The sequence below is a fragment of the Lactuca virosa genome, chromosome 2 (assembly GCF_052849685.1).
Source record: "Lactuca virosa cultivar CGN04683 chromosome 2, Lactuca_virosa_CGN04683_v6, whole genome shotgun sequence".
NCBI classification, from domain to species: Eukaryota; Viridiplantae; Streptophyta; class Magnoliopsida; order Asterales; family Asteraceae; genus Lactuca; species Lactuca virosa.
The window spans coordinates 286,063,442-286,080,675 of NC_136427.1; the positions used below are offsets into that span (position 1 = coordinate 286,063,442).

The window sequence follows — 17,234 nt, forward strand, 5'->3', positions numbered from 1 at the left end:
ATAATAATAATAATAATATTATGTAAAAAATGATCCAAAAAAAAGTTTTTATACTCGAATAATAATAATAATAATAATAATCAGGAAGTGTTTAAAATTAATTGAAGGCACAACATATTTTGATTTGGCATTCCCTTCCGAGTGGTAAATTGTTTGGTCAAGTGTGGTTTTGATCTGAGTTCGAATCGTTTTCCAAGCATTTTTTTTTTTAATTTTTTTGAAACATGTATAAAATGTATAATAGACCAAAAATACATAGTAGTGGCATCCCTTGCCTTTCGGTAAGCTGTTGGTATTATCCCCAGGGAATTCTGGTTCGAATCCTCCTACAACCGCTTTTGTTTTTTAGCCCGTATCAGCTTCCCCCCTCAAATGAAAAATTCTAACTCCCCAAAATTAGGTTTCCCTCTATCTCATTTTCACTTTCCCCCTTCTCTTTCATTGAATCGCACCCACTCCCGCCTCCTACCTTTTTGCCCGCTGCTTCGATCCTCCGTTCTTCACTTTCCAGCCGATGAAGATGAAGCTTGCTCCGCCGGATTCATTCCATCGTTGTATTCGCTTGACGGCCGCTGCTTCGATCCTCCGTTCTTCACTTTCCAGCCGATGTAGATGAAGCTTGCTCCGCCGGATTCCTTCAATCGTTGTCTCTCTCATCGGGCGATTCGCTTGACGACCTTCACCGCCGGTCTCCTCCCTTCACGACCTTCACCGCCTGCCGCCTCAGCAACCACCAATCGGTAAGATTCATCTGTTATGTAATATCTTTTTTTATAATTCGGCTCAATCGTTCACCTGATAGTATTTCTTGTTGTGTGTATTGTAGTTGTCTATAATCGGTAAGACAGGGTTCCCTTGTAACAATCTTGTCCATTTTTTTTAAGCTGTTATCGATTGAAATTATCTCAAGGTTAGTATTTCTTCCTACCGTATTCTTGTAATTACTTGGACTGGTTAGAATTGTTGTCCTTTACTGGTTCATTGTCATGAGGTTTTGATTCACAATGTATTCTGAAAATGTCGATTATTGCAGGTATTGTAATCGAACCAGCTCACGTTCTTTTCCTCTCCATCTGTCTGCCTCTCGAATCCAGGTATGTTTTTTTATTCAAGGGTCGATTTTATGAATCTTACTTGGTTAAGAAATCATATTGGTCATATTGGTTATCATTGTTTTATCAAGATCCATGGGCTATTATTAGTTAATTGCTGTTTCTCATGATTTCAATGGATAACTCTTTAAGAGGTTGTGACTTTTTTTTTATCAATCTGTGTTATGATAAATCTGTTTAAGAGAGTGTGACTTTTTTATCATTAGAGTTATCAATCTGTGTTATGATAACTCTTCAACTGAAATCATATATGATTATCATTGTTTTATCAATCTGTTTTATGATAACTCTTGCACTTTTATGAGATTGTGACTTTTTTGGCTGATTTTATTTGATATTTTTATTTTTAATTTTTATGTACTATAATGTTATTGGTCAAATAATGTATTACTTTTGAATTATGTTGCTCCATTTCTGCTTTATTTGGTCATTTATTTTGTTCTTTAATTGAATTAAAACTAAAAAAAGTATTTTTTTTAAATTAATAATTTTTTTTTGCAAATTAGACCACTGAACTCTTTATTTATGTCATCTGCATTTATTTATACTGATGTTGGTTGTGGTTTGTTTCATTTTGTTCCCTGTTAGCTAGCATAACAAATTTGGTGAAGAAGGAGACGAAATTGATGTAACTTGCACTTCTAGGAGCTGGTAAACAACCTCAGGTACAAAGATTTTAGTTCTTGAGCATTGATGAACTTTGGGTCTTTCATCTGTTACTTCATCTGTTCATGCATTTTTTTTCATCTATTACTTCATATATTGATGCATTTTGCTAACTGCATTGTTTATGAGTGGCTCTCTTCTGGTTTGTTTTCACCAGTTTGCCACAATATCAAATAGTTTTTTATTACCAAATGCTAACTGCATTTTTATGCTTAATTTCATTATTTATTATTTTATTTTATGTTTCCTGTATAATATTTATTATTCTAATTTCACTTTTGATGCTTAATTTCATTTCAGAAATCAATCGCAATATGGAAGATCTCTTACGAGGGAATAAGTAATTGTTGTTGCTGTTTTTGCTGTTGTTGTTTGTTGTTTTTAGTGCTGCTGATTGTTGTTGCTATTTTTCGATGTTGCTGCTTTTGCTGTTATGATTTACAATTTGATTGAATACACTACTAGAAAACATGGGGTTTTCCTACGGAAAATTTCCGTAGCTAATTAGCTACGGATCAGCTACAGAATGGGATGCCCTAATTTAGTAACGGAATAGCTACAGAATAGCTACGGAATAGCTACGGACGTCAGTCCGTAGCTATTCTGTAGCTAATTAGCTACGGAATAGCTACAGATGCTAATCCGTAGCTATTCCGTAGCTAATTAGCTACGGAATGGCTACGGGATACCTACAGATACTATTTACCTACGGATTAGCTACGGAGTATGCTTTCCGTTAGAATTCCGTAGCTAATCCGGAGCTAAGTAGCTACGGATTAGCTACGAATTTTTCTTATTTTTGATTTTTCGGGCACCAAACGTCGTTTTTTTCGCTTCGTTTTTTTCACACCTCTACTATACATGATTATCTATTTTTTCACCAACCTATAGCTATTAATATCGTTCATAAAGTCGTGTGCCCCTTCGGGATCAAGTACTCGTTTCACAGTTTAACATTGTAATGCCTATACTTTTCACCAACTTCTGATGGATTATGTTTGTATATGTATATTTATATACATGAATGAGTTGTGGTATATGTGTACGTGTATGTGTATTTATATGTGTTTGTGAGATGTATGTGAACGTATTCATAAGCATTATAGTGTTAAACCACTAAACGAGCAATGGATCCCGTATGTGCACACGGCTTTATAAATGATATTAATAGCTATAAATTTGTGAAAATATAGATAATCATGTATAATAGAGGTGTGAAAAAAACGGAGCGAAAAAACGGCGTTTGGTGCCCAAAAAATCAAAAATAAGAAAAATCCGTAGCAAATTCGTTTGGAATTGTTGATTTCATGTTGAAATTGGTTGATAAATCCTAAAATTGTTTATGGATGGAAGCTTTTGAGGACATTAGAAACCTCAATACATGAATCGATTCTAGTTTCTTGAGGTTGAAGATGATGAATGATAGTAACATTGACTTTTCTGTTTTGGTCAAACCTGGATTTAGAGTAAAATAGCATCTAATGGTAATCATGAGCATTATTAGAAGCTTGAAATTTATGTAAAAACACAAATATGTTGCTATTATCTTCATGAACTATATAACTTGTTATTTTTAGAAACTTTGTTGAAAGTAGATTGTCAAAATTTGTATAAGATGACTAATTTCAAAGGTGTTTGACAACCTAAGCATTCGTTCTTCTTAAAAACAGGTTGGCATGAAAGATTCATGAAATTTCACTCTAGAACTTAAAGAAAACACATTCAGGCAAGTAGGATGCCTGAATGAGAAAAATGTCAAAAGGGATCACACCAAAAAATGGTTTAAAATATGCCTTGAAGTTTTATACATGTTTTGAACACTCTTTGCATATTATTTAACTATATGACATGGTTTTAAACACATTAATGCATGAAATTGGAGTAAACTATTAAAATTGGACAAAAAGGGTAAAATTGGCAAACTTGTTTATGAAGCTTCATGGAGCATAAATAATTATCAGAATAGAGTTGAAAGATTGTTACAAGGACTAGATGATCATAGTCATTTTGTTATATGAGAATTGAAGCAATATGTTTAGTTAAAGTCTATTGATAAAGAGAAATTACATTACTAAAATTGTGATTGTCAATATTGAAGGTTCAATGCAAATATCTTTTTATTTCATTATTAATTCCATTTGTTGTGTTTTAGGCGGTTACACTTATGTATACAATTTTTTGTTTTTTCCGTTTTTTTTAGTTTATAATTAACTCATGTATTAAATTTGGGATTTTATTACAGATCTTCATCCAAGGGTTTAAGGGCTATAAAAAGTTATACTTCTGAATGGATTTGCTCATGTAAGTGGACATCCATTTGTATGAATTTTTTTTTTATGTAAATTAAGTACTAGTAATATCTTGTACAAAGTAGGATAATGCATTCAAGTGTATTGTATGTGTATGAATTGTATTTGTTTGTATTTAAATTACTTTTATGAAATAAATTGAGTAAATACAAAGTACAATGCTGTAACCGACAATGTCTATTGTAATGTTTATTAGTTTTGTGGTTGAATAAGAATTTTATTATAAATTTAATGTATTGGGTTTTTTTTGTGCATTTTTAGCAGAAAATTATATATATATATATATATATATATATATATATATATATATATATATATATATACTAACTTAATGACAGATTTTTGATGGAAATATTCGTCGCTAAATAGGTCCGTAGGTATTCCGTAGGAAAAAAGTCAATTTTAGTCAAATTGACTCCCGTTGGTAATCCGTAGGAAATCCATAGCTATTTATTTCCGTAGCTATTCCGTAGGAAAAAGTCGAACTTGAATCCCGTTGGTAATCCGTAGGAAATCCGTAGCTGTTTATTACCGTAGCTATTCCGTAGCTATTATACCTACGGAAAAAGCCGTAGGTAATCCGTCGCAAATCCGTAGGTATTATTTTCCCACGGACGTTTATGCTACAGTCCATTTTCCGTAGCAATTCCGTAGTTATTACCGTATACCTACGGAATACCTACGGATTGTGCCGTAGCTAAAGCCTTAATTTTCTAGTAGTGATATGGTATTTGATAAAAAATTGGAAAATTTTAAATTATTTTTTTTTAAAAATAAAACGAAATTAGCTACGGAATAGCTACAAATTTCCGTAGCTATTTATTTCCGTAGCTATTCCGTAGCTATTTATTTCCGTAGCTATTGACTTCTGTAGCTATTCCGTAGGAAATCCGTAGCTATTTATTTCCGTAGTTATTCCGTAGCTATGGTAGCTACGGAAAACTCCGTAGCTATTCCATAGCTATTCCGTAGCTAATCCGTAGCTATAATTTTTCCACGGGCCATTATGCTACAGACATTTTTCCGTAGCAATTCCGTAGCTATCCGCTAATAGCTACGGAATAGCTACGGATTGTGCTGTAGCTATTGCACCAGTTTTCTAGTAGTGAATGAGGAGTTTAATGGTGATTGAATCTCATTAAACTCAAAATCTCTATATTGTGGGTTGACATGACACTTAATAGAAAGATCAGTTCAATCCCCATTGAACTCTACACTATCTCTACTCTCTCTCTCACACACATATAGTTAGTGGAATGTAAATGTATTAATCCATTGAATTCATATGAATTCGATGGCCTAAGAAGTTTTTATAATATTATTAGAAATTATTTATTAATGATTATTAACTAACTGGAGTGTTTTCTTTTAAGGTGGGACACAAGATAAACGAAAGCCTGCATGGATTGCTTGGGACAAAGCTTTAGCAATCAAGCATGCATGTTCTCCATAAAAAGGACGCTTTGGAGATTCAGCTAGTGTCGCATACGTGGTTTGATGCTAGGAGGAAAAACAACTTCAAAAAATTGGCTTGGTTAGACTGGCGCTGTAACCCACAAGAAGAATCATGGGCTAGATAGCTGCATGTTTGTAATTCACTAATTCGAGTCTTGTTTTCTTTTTTATATTTAATGGCCGTTCAAAAAAAAAAAAAAAAAAAAAAAACTGATCAATTAATAAAATCTTGTAATCGTGATCCATGGATCCACCAACCCCTACAAAATACCACCTACGTTACGTACGGCTCCCAGTAATTGTTTTTAAATTATCAGCTTTGGGACCAAGTCATTTCATTCGCCTATATATATAACCCCAACACCCCACCCACCAAATGTGTCTCACACTCTCACCTCACCACAATTATCTTTCTTTTTCCCATCTCTGCCTTGATTAGAAGCAACCCCAAGGAACCCGAAGGTACGGATCTATCTGTATGTCTTGAAATTGTATATATATGTGTATATATGTACATGCATGGGCTGGGTTTAGATCTGATTGCTGTTTTAATTTCACTGTAGATCTGATTGCTAGCTGTTTAAATTTTATTATAGATCTGATTGCTGTTTTAGTTTTATTGTGCTATGAACAACTTTTAAATGGTGAGTGAAGGCTAGAACTCATTTTTTATTTCGAATTGCTCTCTAGCTGATATTCTTAATATCAAGTGCATGGTAGTCTGTACTAGACTTATCTACAGTATGTATATTGTTAGAAGAAAACCAACCAATGGTTTTTGTGTATGTCCTGAAATCTCTCAAATTTCTATGTGATTTTTTTTGGAATTTTGGTGAAGTTACTTACAAGTGGTTTGCTTAAGAGACGAATTCAGTAATCTTGTGTCTTGCTTGTTGCCTTGTTAACATCAAATTACTTTTTTTTGGAATATATATTAAGGAAACCATATGCTTGAACCAAATTGTAGAGTTTTTGTTTATCAATTTAAATTGTTGCGTGTTCCGGTTTTTCGTGAATTCTGACGTGGGTTTACTTTTTTATGATGCAGGAATTGAACTTGATTAGCTGAGAAGGGTTGACCATGCTTTTTTTTTAATCTCTTTTCATTTAACTATTCTTCAACGCCAAGTTTAATTATGAATCTTTAAATAATTCATGTATCTTTTTTTTTGTCGTGAATATGTTTGTAATATGTGCATGCTTGTTTGATCTCGCCTTTAAGAAGAGTAAGGTAAGTTTTGGATCCGAATTGATGGGAAGGTAAATGAACTTCACGCTGTCATGGGCTGTGTGTGCGCAAACGTGTGTGTATGTGTGTGTACTCCTGGAAAAAAAAAAAAAAACTGTTTTATTATCTAACACAATCATTTGGCATATGTTTTGGTAGAATTTGTGATCAGCAATATTCATTCATCAAATCAAGATGGCGACGTCAACAAGTGTGTTTCAAATCACACCATTCGAGAACTGTGATGAATGCATAAGCAAGGTCAGAAGGGCAGTTCGTCAAATTGGTGGTCTCAAATTGATTGGAATGGACCCCGAGAAAGGTATACTCATCATCTCATCAAAGCGCCATGAACCTGAAGCAATCAGGGCTGAACTTGAGCAAAAATTTCAAAATGAATCAATTATTTGGTTATCAAATAATCATTCGTCTGGAGTGAATGTGAATCGTGACGCTGGGAGTAGTACTGTTGATTTTAGAGATATGACGGGAATGTTGATGAAGTTACCTGAAGCTGGAAGAGTACGAAGAGTGGAGTGCAGACAAGATGTTTTGAGGGTCGACTACTATGAGAATCCATCGATGATCTCCAACGTTGCAGCAGCAGTAGACGTTTCGGGTTTTGTACCACTGACATTGCCACCAACGTCTACCAACCCATCGGCTCCACCAATTTCTACGCCGTATAATGGGTATCCTGTCAATGGGTGGCCCTATGCTGATCACTATACCACTCCTCAGAAAGATGATTATCCAGATTGCGCTTGCACAATCATGTGACCAGTGACCAGCTGATCATTCAATTTTGTAATGTCTTCTTGTATTTTGATTGATCTTGGACCCATTTTAATTTTCTTCAAGTTTTGCTGTTTCATTGTATCTTTGTACGTAGTTGTAGGGCACTGTGTGTGACTTGTGAGCCATTTTGGGGATGTTAGGCCACTTAAGTCTTAACCCCCAGGGAACCAATAAATCTTATCTTTTGATACACTATTTCTATATTGATTTCTAATTTCCATCCAAATAACTACTATTTCTATACACTCTTTCATGCCATATAATATAATGACATTCATCACACCCTGTGAAGACTACAAAAAATATGTCATTTAGTGTATACAAAATGCCACTAAAAACCCAAAAAAATGACACTAAAGGTTTCTTAGAGATTGTGCGGCACACATAATAAATGTCACAAGAAACGTTCCCACTAAAACTGTCTAGTGACACTTTTTGTTTTTGCCGCTGCAAATTAATTTTTAGGCTTTTCGTGACACTTTTTTATTTGTCACGGTAGAAGAAAAGTTTTTCGTGTCACATATTTTGTGCCACTAATGCTCATTTGATTCAAGAATTTATGCTATTTTTAGTTACATGTTTTAAGATTTTTGGTGGCATTTTTTATTCGCCACAATACAAAAAAAAATTGTGGCACATTTTGAGCGTGTAAATACACATGAGATTCAAAAACATTTCAAAAATAAATAAACGGCTGTAATTGTTATTTGTGAGGTTTAATTTTAAAATTTTGAAGGCAAGTGAAATTGGGTATAGACGAGCCTCCACACCAAACAAAGATGAATTAATCAATGATTATGTGTTGTTTGAAAATAAATCTACAACAAAAACTAACATAATCATAATCTTTCTCAATATATGAATATACAAATATGTTCAATAGAGACCCAACATTCTTAGCTCTGTAACATGGTTGTAACATGGCTGGGTCAAGTTCAGTAAGACCCTTGTTCACTTCTCTGTCTTCTACAATGTATTCCTATTATCAAGGTTGTCAAGATCGGGATCCTACATAGGATCGTTTTTGGGTTTGCAAGATCGGGATCGGGATCCTAAGATCCTACAAAATGAAACATAATTTTAATTTATAATTTTAATACATGAAAAATATTTTAAACATTCAATTTTTTGTTCAAAAGTTATAAAAACTTCAAAATATTAGTCATAAATCACAACATAAAATGATAAACGGTAACTTGGTAAACGGGTAAAAGACATAAAGTGGTAAAATGATTTCATTTGCAAAAAAAAAAAAAAAAAAAAAAGTCAAGGAAAGGTAGGATCGGATCGGATCCCGATCCTACGATCTTACGATCCTACTTGCGATCCTACCTTAAATACGATACGTTTACGATCCGGATCGTTTTTCATATCTAGGATCGTAGGATCCTAAGATCCTACGATCAGAATCGCGATTTTGACAACCATGCCTATTATACCAACTTTCGTCAATAAAAAGTCAACAAATACAAAAAATCAATCATAATTAATAATATATAACATTTTTGAGTTCTTGTTTGGCAAGAATGTGATAGTAGTTTTCATTGATTCATTGTCCACGTATTATAGCTATAAAGAAACCATACTACAATCCCACCAAAAACAATTGCTAACACTGTAATTATAGAATTTGAAAGTAAATAATCAATATAAAGCCTAAAAATTAATTTCCCCAAAATATAAAACCAACAAAGAGATAGAATTGAAGTTACCAGCCATTGTATAAAACCCATATGGGTTCACTTCATATCCAAACATTTCTTTGAGTTCATCTCCATAAAATTTGTACACCAGCACACCTAAGAACGTCACAATTTGTACACCAGAACACCTAAGAACGCCACAATTTGTTCAAAGTGTCCAAACAAAATTGTTATATTATCATCGCAAGTGATCAAGAAAATAAAATTTAACAACAATATAGTAGATAAGATAAATGAGTTGTATAATGCATACCAGTTGAACAATGACAAAAATGGAGACTTTTACACGTAGTATAAACACTGCTCTACATTATGTGTAATGAGAGAAAGCAACCCCTTCCTGCAACAATTGTAGACACACATCAACAATTGTACATCAATAGAATCAAGTTATTGATATAACATATTTTTGAACTTACCCTGGTTAACCTCCAATTGTCTAGACATGACATGTGGACATATTTATAAGGGCCTCTTCAATAACATGGTGCAATCAAATATTTTCCTGTGAATTAGTTAAAGAGGATATGAATCTTCTTAATCACATGATTCACATCCATAAAATTGTTTACAACACAACTCTGAAGCTTTCTGAAGAAGACAGAGTTACAGACCTTCTGTATCAAGGCATATCGGTATTGTGGTTGATCTGAAGTAACCATATTAGTAGTTTCATTGGCATCAGAACTTTCTGAATCTTCAACAGCTATACCTTCAGTTCTTATTTCAAATGTAGATGAATGGTTGTCAAATCCCTCATCACTTCTAGATTCATTTAAGATGGTTTTTGTTTCTGAAGAGCCTTCTCTGGGATTGTCATTTGAAATTAATTGCATCTTGAGAAACTGGGAATTAAGGAGAGAAGATGTGATCATATCTTCACTTTTCTTGTCTCTCATGAGTTTTCCTTCAACTCTTTACCCTACTTCTTTTGTTTTTCATGATCATATCTTCACTTTTCTTCTCTCATGTTTTTTCCTAATGTAACAAAACCAAGTTACTTTGATATCTAATAACACAAATCATGATTACTTATAATTAAAAATAAGGATTTGTAACTTCAATCGAAAAAATTTACCTCCAAAGCATTCCAAATGGTCTCACCAATTTGATTAAAGGGACAAGATGTGACTCTATCCAAACCCTGCATCTCTAATCTTGGAGCACCCTCCATTTTTCTTCGAAAGCTCAAATTGAATACCATTGAACTACTACGAATTTCAAACCAACATTCTATCTTACTTACTGCTATATGAAGTATTTATACTAATTGATAATGTGGTATACCTTAATCAACAAATAATGAAACTACAGAAAGCTAATAAGAAATGCAAAAATTGATATTCACCTGGTCACTTGTTGAGAAACTAACTTCTTATGGCTTCGCACTGCTATGAGCATTTGATTGTTTAGGGCATGCATTATCAAAAATGGATTTAGCTTTCCATACTATAACGCCCCAAAAGCCTCATTTTTTATTTGTGCTCTTCATTGAAGTATAATCATATGTAGAAGAACCTTTGTTTTCCATGAATCCTGACTGAAATCATAATGTTCAAGGCAATTAAAGTTAGAAATAAGGAAAGGGTTAATATCAAATACAAACACACAATTATGACATTTATGCAGTTAACACACGGAGGAATATATATATATATATATATATATATATATATATATATATATATATATATATATATATATATATATATATATATATGTGTGTGTGTGTGTGTGTGTGTGTGTGTGTGTGTGTGTGGCTAAAGTTTAGAAAAACAAGAATGCAAAACAAAATAACCAAAATAACTCTTTGATTAATCGGAAACTAACTCAAAACCGATGTTTTACAATCTGTTCTCATAATCATAAACTCGATTATAGACATGTATATATAGCCTAACATACCAACTTTTATATATAGACTAGAAACTTATGATCAACTTGCCATAAACTAAACTTTCCATAAATTAGATTGATTGGTCTCCAAGTCCTCATCGACTTAGGATTCCAACAATCACCCCCGAATCTCTAAGTCCTAGAGAATTCTTCAACCCCAATCCGTATTTAAAATACGGGCTCGTCGTTGTCGTCACATTCTGAAAAATCACATTCTTTTCGAACCATCTCGATTCTCGACTTTTCCGGACACCCGACTTCTACGTCGGTCACGACCATCTTTTCCGTTTTCCGTCACCCGCAAAATGAACCGAATCAAAGCCACCCGCTATAATGTCTTCCCGTTCGTTTATTCTGTGCCTCCGGTTAGTCTCTCTCTACCTTAGAACAAGTCTGATCAGGAGAAATTGGGGCTGCTGTTGAGATGCTTCAACTCGCGCTCAAAAACAATCCACACCCCTTAAACCGAATCCGGTTCCCGCTGCGTCTGCCCCGCAACGATGTAACGCCCCATTTCTAGTATGTGATTTAAATAAAGTAATTTTCATTTCTTAAGGGGTACTCGACGAGTCGGTAGCCCGAATCGTCGAGTAGAGACGGGATTTGCACGCGGTTTAAGTTGGCAACTCGACGAGTCCATATTCTCGGACTCGGCAAGTCTACCAGTCTGAATGAAACCCTAATTTCAAGGGTTTGCACCCTATTTAAACATCATTATGCGCCTCAAACCAGCTTCCATCACCCTCAGAACGTCCCTTACTAAACCCTAGCCTCCCTTTAAGCATTCTTAGAGTATTTCTCATTTTGTGGAGGATTTTGGTGCATTTTGAAGTTAGAAGAAGAAGAGAGAAGAGGGGTTCTCAAGTGGAGCAAAGAAGATCTGAGTTTAGTGTGTCTTTCCAGCTTCCATCAAGGTATAAAGCTCGAATCTTTGCTTGTCATCATGTAGATCTCCATAAAAGCTTGCTAGTCTTGCTTTTGAGCCTTTTCAAGACTTTGAGGTCGATTTATGGGTAGTTAAGACGAATAGGTTTCAGATCTAAGCACTTCAGGACTCCTTAAGCTCAAGGTTGCCACCTTTATTGAGCTAAGCACCCATTCCAAACCTAGATCTCCTCTTTTAGCTCCTTATTGGGCATTTTAGCTTATCATGAACATGCATGAACGTAAAGTTAGAAACTTTACGTGTGAAATCAGTCCTAGGACCCCAGATCTATGAATTGGATGCATTGGAATTGAGAAAAATCGACTGTATAGTTTGGCATGCTTGGGACTCGACGAGTTGTTCTTCAGACTCGGCGAGTCGAGTCGCGAGTCCTTGGTTTTCCCCCGATTTGAGAGTTTAGGTTGAATCAGTGAGTAGAGTAAGGACTCAGTGAGTTAAGACTTGAATCTGGAAGCAGTCGGACTCGACGAGTTGTTCATACGACTCGGCGAGTCAAAGACTGGGTGTGTTCTTCTGTTCAAGGGAACTCTACGAGTTGTTCATACAACTCGGCGAGTCGGATGAAGATTAGACTCGATGTTAGTATCGAAGAAGAACCCGTCGAGTCTTTGCCAAACTCGACGAGTAGAAGCGAGTAGAGGATTAGAATGGTTGATGGGGACTCGGCGAGTTGGCGGTCCAACTCGGCGAGTCTGGTCAACTGAAAGTTGACTTTGTCTTGGAAGTTGACCTGTCCAGGGGTAAATAGTCATTTTACCCTGTGATTTGTTATCAATATTTGATTTAGTGTTTATGGGATTTGTAGCCGGGGAGTTCCGGAGCAGCAGTCAGGCAGTTTCATATCTAGCATCTCGGCAGCCAGCGTTGCGAGGTAAGTTTTCCTTCCAGTAGGAACGGGTCTACGGCCACAATGCCGGCCCGTTTAGTTAGCAGTAGTTCCGGACCTCGGTCCGATGCAGAAGTTAGAGCGCTTGATGTCTTTGTGATTCAAGCATGTTTTGTGTTATGTGTTCCGGACTCTGGTCCGATGCAGTATGCATTATATGTATTTCATGTTAGTTGGTATGTTTATGCTATGCTATGTTCAGTCAGTTTCTGGACTTCGGTCCGATGCAGAGGGAAAGTCCCTGGTTAGTTCCGGACTTCGGTCCGATGCAGTTTCCGGACTTCGTTCCGATGCAGAGGGCAAGGCCCTGGCTAGTTTCCGGACTTCGGTCCGATGCAGTTTCCGGACTTTGGTCCGATGCAGTGGGCAAGACCTAGTGTGTGTTCTATATGTTATTGTATGGTATGTGGTATTTTGGGGGAGCTCACTAAGCTTTGTGCTTACAGTTTCAGTTTTGGTTTCAGGTACTTCCGCTAGCAAAGGGAAGAGCTCGGGTTGATGGCATCGCACACACCACAGCTTCAGTTGTATCCTGGGAGTTTTATTCATATATTTTGATATGATTGATACAGTTTTGTTTTGACACAGTTACTGTGACTTTTGAGTTACTCATTCCATGGTTCTTATTATATATGACACTCGATGTTGTGATTTTTAGTGATATTAAAACAAAAATTTTTGGGTCGTATTTTTGGGATGTTTCAAGTTGGTATCGGAGCCTTGGTTTGAGGGATTCGGATACACTTTCGGGTGTGTCTGAACTCAAACTAAGGAAATGGTAAAAGGTTTTCAAAAGAAAAACATTTTCGAATTTTTTTTTTTTGATAAAGAAACTTAAAAAGAAAAGAACTTTGAAAGGAGAAAAAAAAGGTGTGGTGCATGCATTCAGCCGAGCTCAAGTAAGCACTCCCAAATTACCCATACAAATTTATATTATGATTATCTGTTTCAGTTTCAGTAGAACAGCAGGCTAGAATAGGACTAAGGATCTAGGAGGATGCCTTATGTGCTTGCTTTATGTGCTTCAGCTTTGTATTGAGTAGACAGTAATAGGATAGCCTGTTAGGGTTATGCCTGATAGTATGAGCTTAACATTGTATGCTAGTACAGTTTCTCGTTATGAAGATAGATATGCTTGAGTAGTTTCCTGTGTCTGAATGTTGCTTGCTTTGTGCTTTGTGGGACTCTGAGTGATGGGAGTTAGCCATTAGGTGAATACGTCACATCACATGTGATCAGGGTCGAATAATCTCAGAGTGCTGGATTTGGCCCTATTGCGCAGCTCTTGTTTGAGTCTAACCGTTGTAGGGACGAGTCTTTTACTCGAAGGATTATCTGAGTCTCGTCACATGTGATGGTATTCAGGTAATGACTAATTGGCATTACAAGGAGGCCTTCAGCAGCTGAGGACTGGTTTTGGTTGAGTCAGAGATTTCCCTAGGGCAAGCCTAGGATGAGAGTAGCAGAGATCAGTAGCAGTAGTAGTGACTTGGTGGAGTCGAGGCTGTTCTTGAGGAAAGTACAGATAGATGTGGAAGGTAGTATGGGCCCGTACTACTAAAATCAGAGGATCCGTACTTGAATCAAGGAAGGCCAAGGCGAGACCAGGAAACTTGCAGTAATAGTGATCCCTCGAGATATATCAATATTTATGACGTTTGTCGCTATGTGTTTCAGAATGGTGGTTTTACGCCCTAGACCAGCAGTCGGCAGTTCAGGTGCCGGTGAGGGATCAGGATCAGGCTCGGGGGCCGAGCATTTGGATGAGCAGACTAGGGAGTTTCTCTCTTCAGAGATTACTCGCATCATACTTGAGCAGACTCCTGTGATCTTTGGTTCGATCAAGGAGGGTATTTTGGAGCTGATGGATGAGAGGTTGAGCACCTTTCGTGCTGAGGTGGCGACCATGATGGGGTCGCGCACGCTCACTTTCAGGGAGTTCATAACCTGTGGAGCTCCTGACTATCATGGGGCGCGGGACCCCATAGCGAGTACTAGGTGGTTGGAAGATGTCGCCAACGCATTCCACACCAGAAGATGTCCTGATGGGGACAAGGTCAGATTAGCATCCTGTCTTCTGATGGACAGGGCACGAGATTGGTGGGAGGAGATCAGGTATGTCGTCGGGGATGACGCAGCACTTGATGCGATGACTTAGGCTGATTTTACTACCAGGTTCAGAGCCGAGTTTGCACCGGTTATCGAGGTGCAGCAGTTAGCCAGGGAGTTTCAGGATCTCACCCAGACTACGGAGACAGTGGCGGAGATTACCGCCAAGTTCAGGGAGAGGGCTCTTCTCGTTCCTCAGTACGCAGTTGATGAGGAAATGAAGAAGGCCCGTTATCATGAGATGTTGCGGAGTGATATCCGCCAGTTTGTGACCCGGTCCAGCTGTAAAACGCTAGATGACATGATTGCTAGGGCTCGTGAGAGAAAGATTGATTTAGAGATGGAGAAGAAGAGGAAGCCAGAGGCGGCATCTGGCACAGGGAGTTTGGGCAAAAAGCCCAAGGTATCAGATCACAGATCTAGAGGATAGCAGAGCCACAGTCGGTGTGGCAAGTGTGGGAGATTGCACGATGGGGCGTGCAAGGCAGGGAGTCCCGGTTGCTACAAGTGCGGCCGGACCGTGCATATGAGCAGAGATTGTACAACTATTCCCACCGTTACCGCAGCATCTGATCTGATTTGCTTCCATTGCAATCAGAGGGGACATAAAAAGTCCCAATGTCCGAGTTTAGCAGCAGCAGGGAAGGTGGTGGCACCTGCCCCTGCAACATTGAGGATTACAGACGACCGTCAGGGCCGGAGTGAGACGCCAGTGGAGAAGAGTAGAGCTTTTCAGATGACAGCAGAGGAGGCGCGAGCGACTCCTGACGTGGTGATGGGTATGTATCTTTCTCCTATTTATATTTTGATATTGGTTGTTTCTCATGATTATATGTTTTCGTATAGGGTCGTTCTTAGTGAACGACATTTCAGCTACAGTATTGTTTGATTCGGGGGCTACCCGATCATTTGTTTCACTTGCGCTTAGCAAGAGGTTTAGCAGAGCTCCGGGGGAGCTGGATTGTCCACTTGAGGTTGAGATAGCTGATGACAGGACCGTCAGGGTTGCGAGAGTACATAAGGGGTGTTCGCTTCGGTTGTTCGATGAGCAGTTTTCGGTAGACCTGGTTCCTATTCCCCTGCGAGGGAACAAGGTTATATTGGGTATGGATTGGCTGAGCCCCAATGGGGCAATGATTGATTGCGAGCTGCAGTTAGTGAGGGTTCACACTCCTAGTGGGGGAAAGTTAGTGATTCAGGGTGAAAAGCCACAGCGCGGACCGATTCTTTGTTCAGCAGCGAGAGCGAGGCGCTACTGTTGGATTAGTGTCTAAGTCCATAACTATTTTGGTATGTACTTGACCCGATTGTGAGCATGGTCCTTTTGGGTTGCCTTCACACGGGTGACTAGACAGGATGACAGTTGAGGAGAGAGGTTGATTAGGGTATAAATATGATTTATTTATTATATTATAAGAATAATATAATAATTTGGAATCATATTATTAAAACCCATCAGCTACTTCCAGCAGGGTTGCGCAGGGTACGTCGCCTATGTTTTAGATGCCCGGGAGAAGGGCAAGGCGACTTTTGACAACGTACCAGTGGTACGTGAGTACCCTGATGTATTTCCAGAGGATCTGCCTGGGATACCTCCGGAGAGACAAGTTGAGTTTCAGATTGACCTGGTTCCGGGTGCGGCTCTGATAGCCAAGGCACCGTATCGGCTGGCTCCTCCAGAGATGCAGGAGTTGTCTACGCAGCTGCAGGAGCTGCTAGACAAGGGTTTCATCAGACCGAGTAGTTCACCATGGGGAGCCCCGATCTTGTTCATAAGGAAGAAGGATGGGTCGTACCGTATGTGTATAGATTACCGGGAGCTGAACAAGGTAACGGTGAAGAACCGTTACCCACTCCCGAGGATAGATGACTTGTTTGATCAGCTTCAGGGAGCATCTTGGTTCTCCAAGATTGATTTGCGCTCCAGATATCATCAGATGCGGGTCGGAGGTGAAGATGTGTAGAAGACCGCTTTTAGGACCCGCTATGGTCATTATGAGTTTGTGGTGATGCCGTTTGGGCTCACCAACGCTCCAGCCGCGTTCATGGATCTCATGAACCGCGTATGCAGGCCGATGTTGGATCGGTCTGTGATAGTGTTCATCGACGACATCTTGGTTTATTCC

The 17,234-nt window shown here is 37.9% G+C and overlaps 1 long non-coding RNA gene and 1 pseudogene across 3 annotated transcripts; one reads left to right on the top strand and one right to left on the bottom strand.

Moving 5' to 3' along the window:
* Positions 1–350: 350 nt before the first annotated feature.
* Positions 351–5,526, top strand: LOC145161300 (uncharacterized). Of its 3 annotated transcripts, XR_013738464.1 has the most exons (7): positions 351–740; positions 827–910; positions 1,034–1,094; positions 1,701–1,777; positions 2,079–2,118; positions 4,021–4,079; positions 5,461–5,526. It is a non-coding gene; the product is annotated as an uncharacterized LOC145161300 (long non-coding RNA). The 3 variants fall into 3 exon arrangements; XR_013738463.1 differs by lacking the exon at positions 5,461–5,526 and having other exon boundaries at positions 352–740; positions 4,021–4,254; XR_013738462.1 differs by lacking the exons at positions 4,021–4,079; positions 5,461–5,526 and having other exon boundaries at positions 353–740; positions 2,079–3,900.
* A 2,918-nt stretch (positions 5,527–8,444) lies between these two features.
* On the bottom strand, positions 8,445–10,170 carry LOC145158598 (uncharacterized; annotated as a pseudogene).
* Between the last annotated feature and the right edge of the window lie 7,064 nt (positions 10,171–17,234).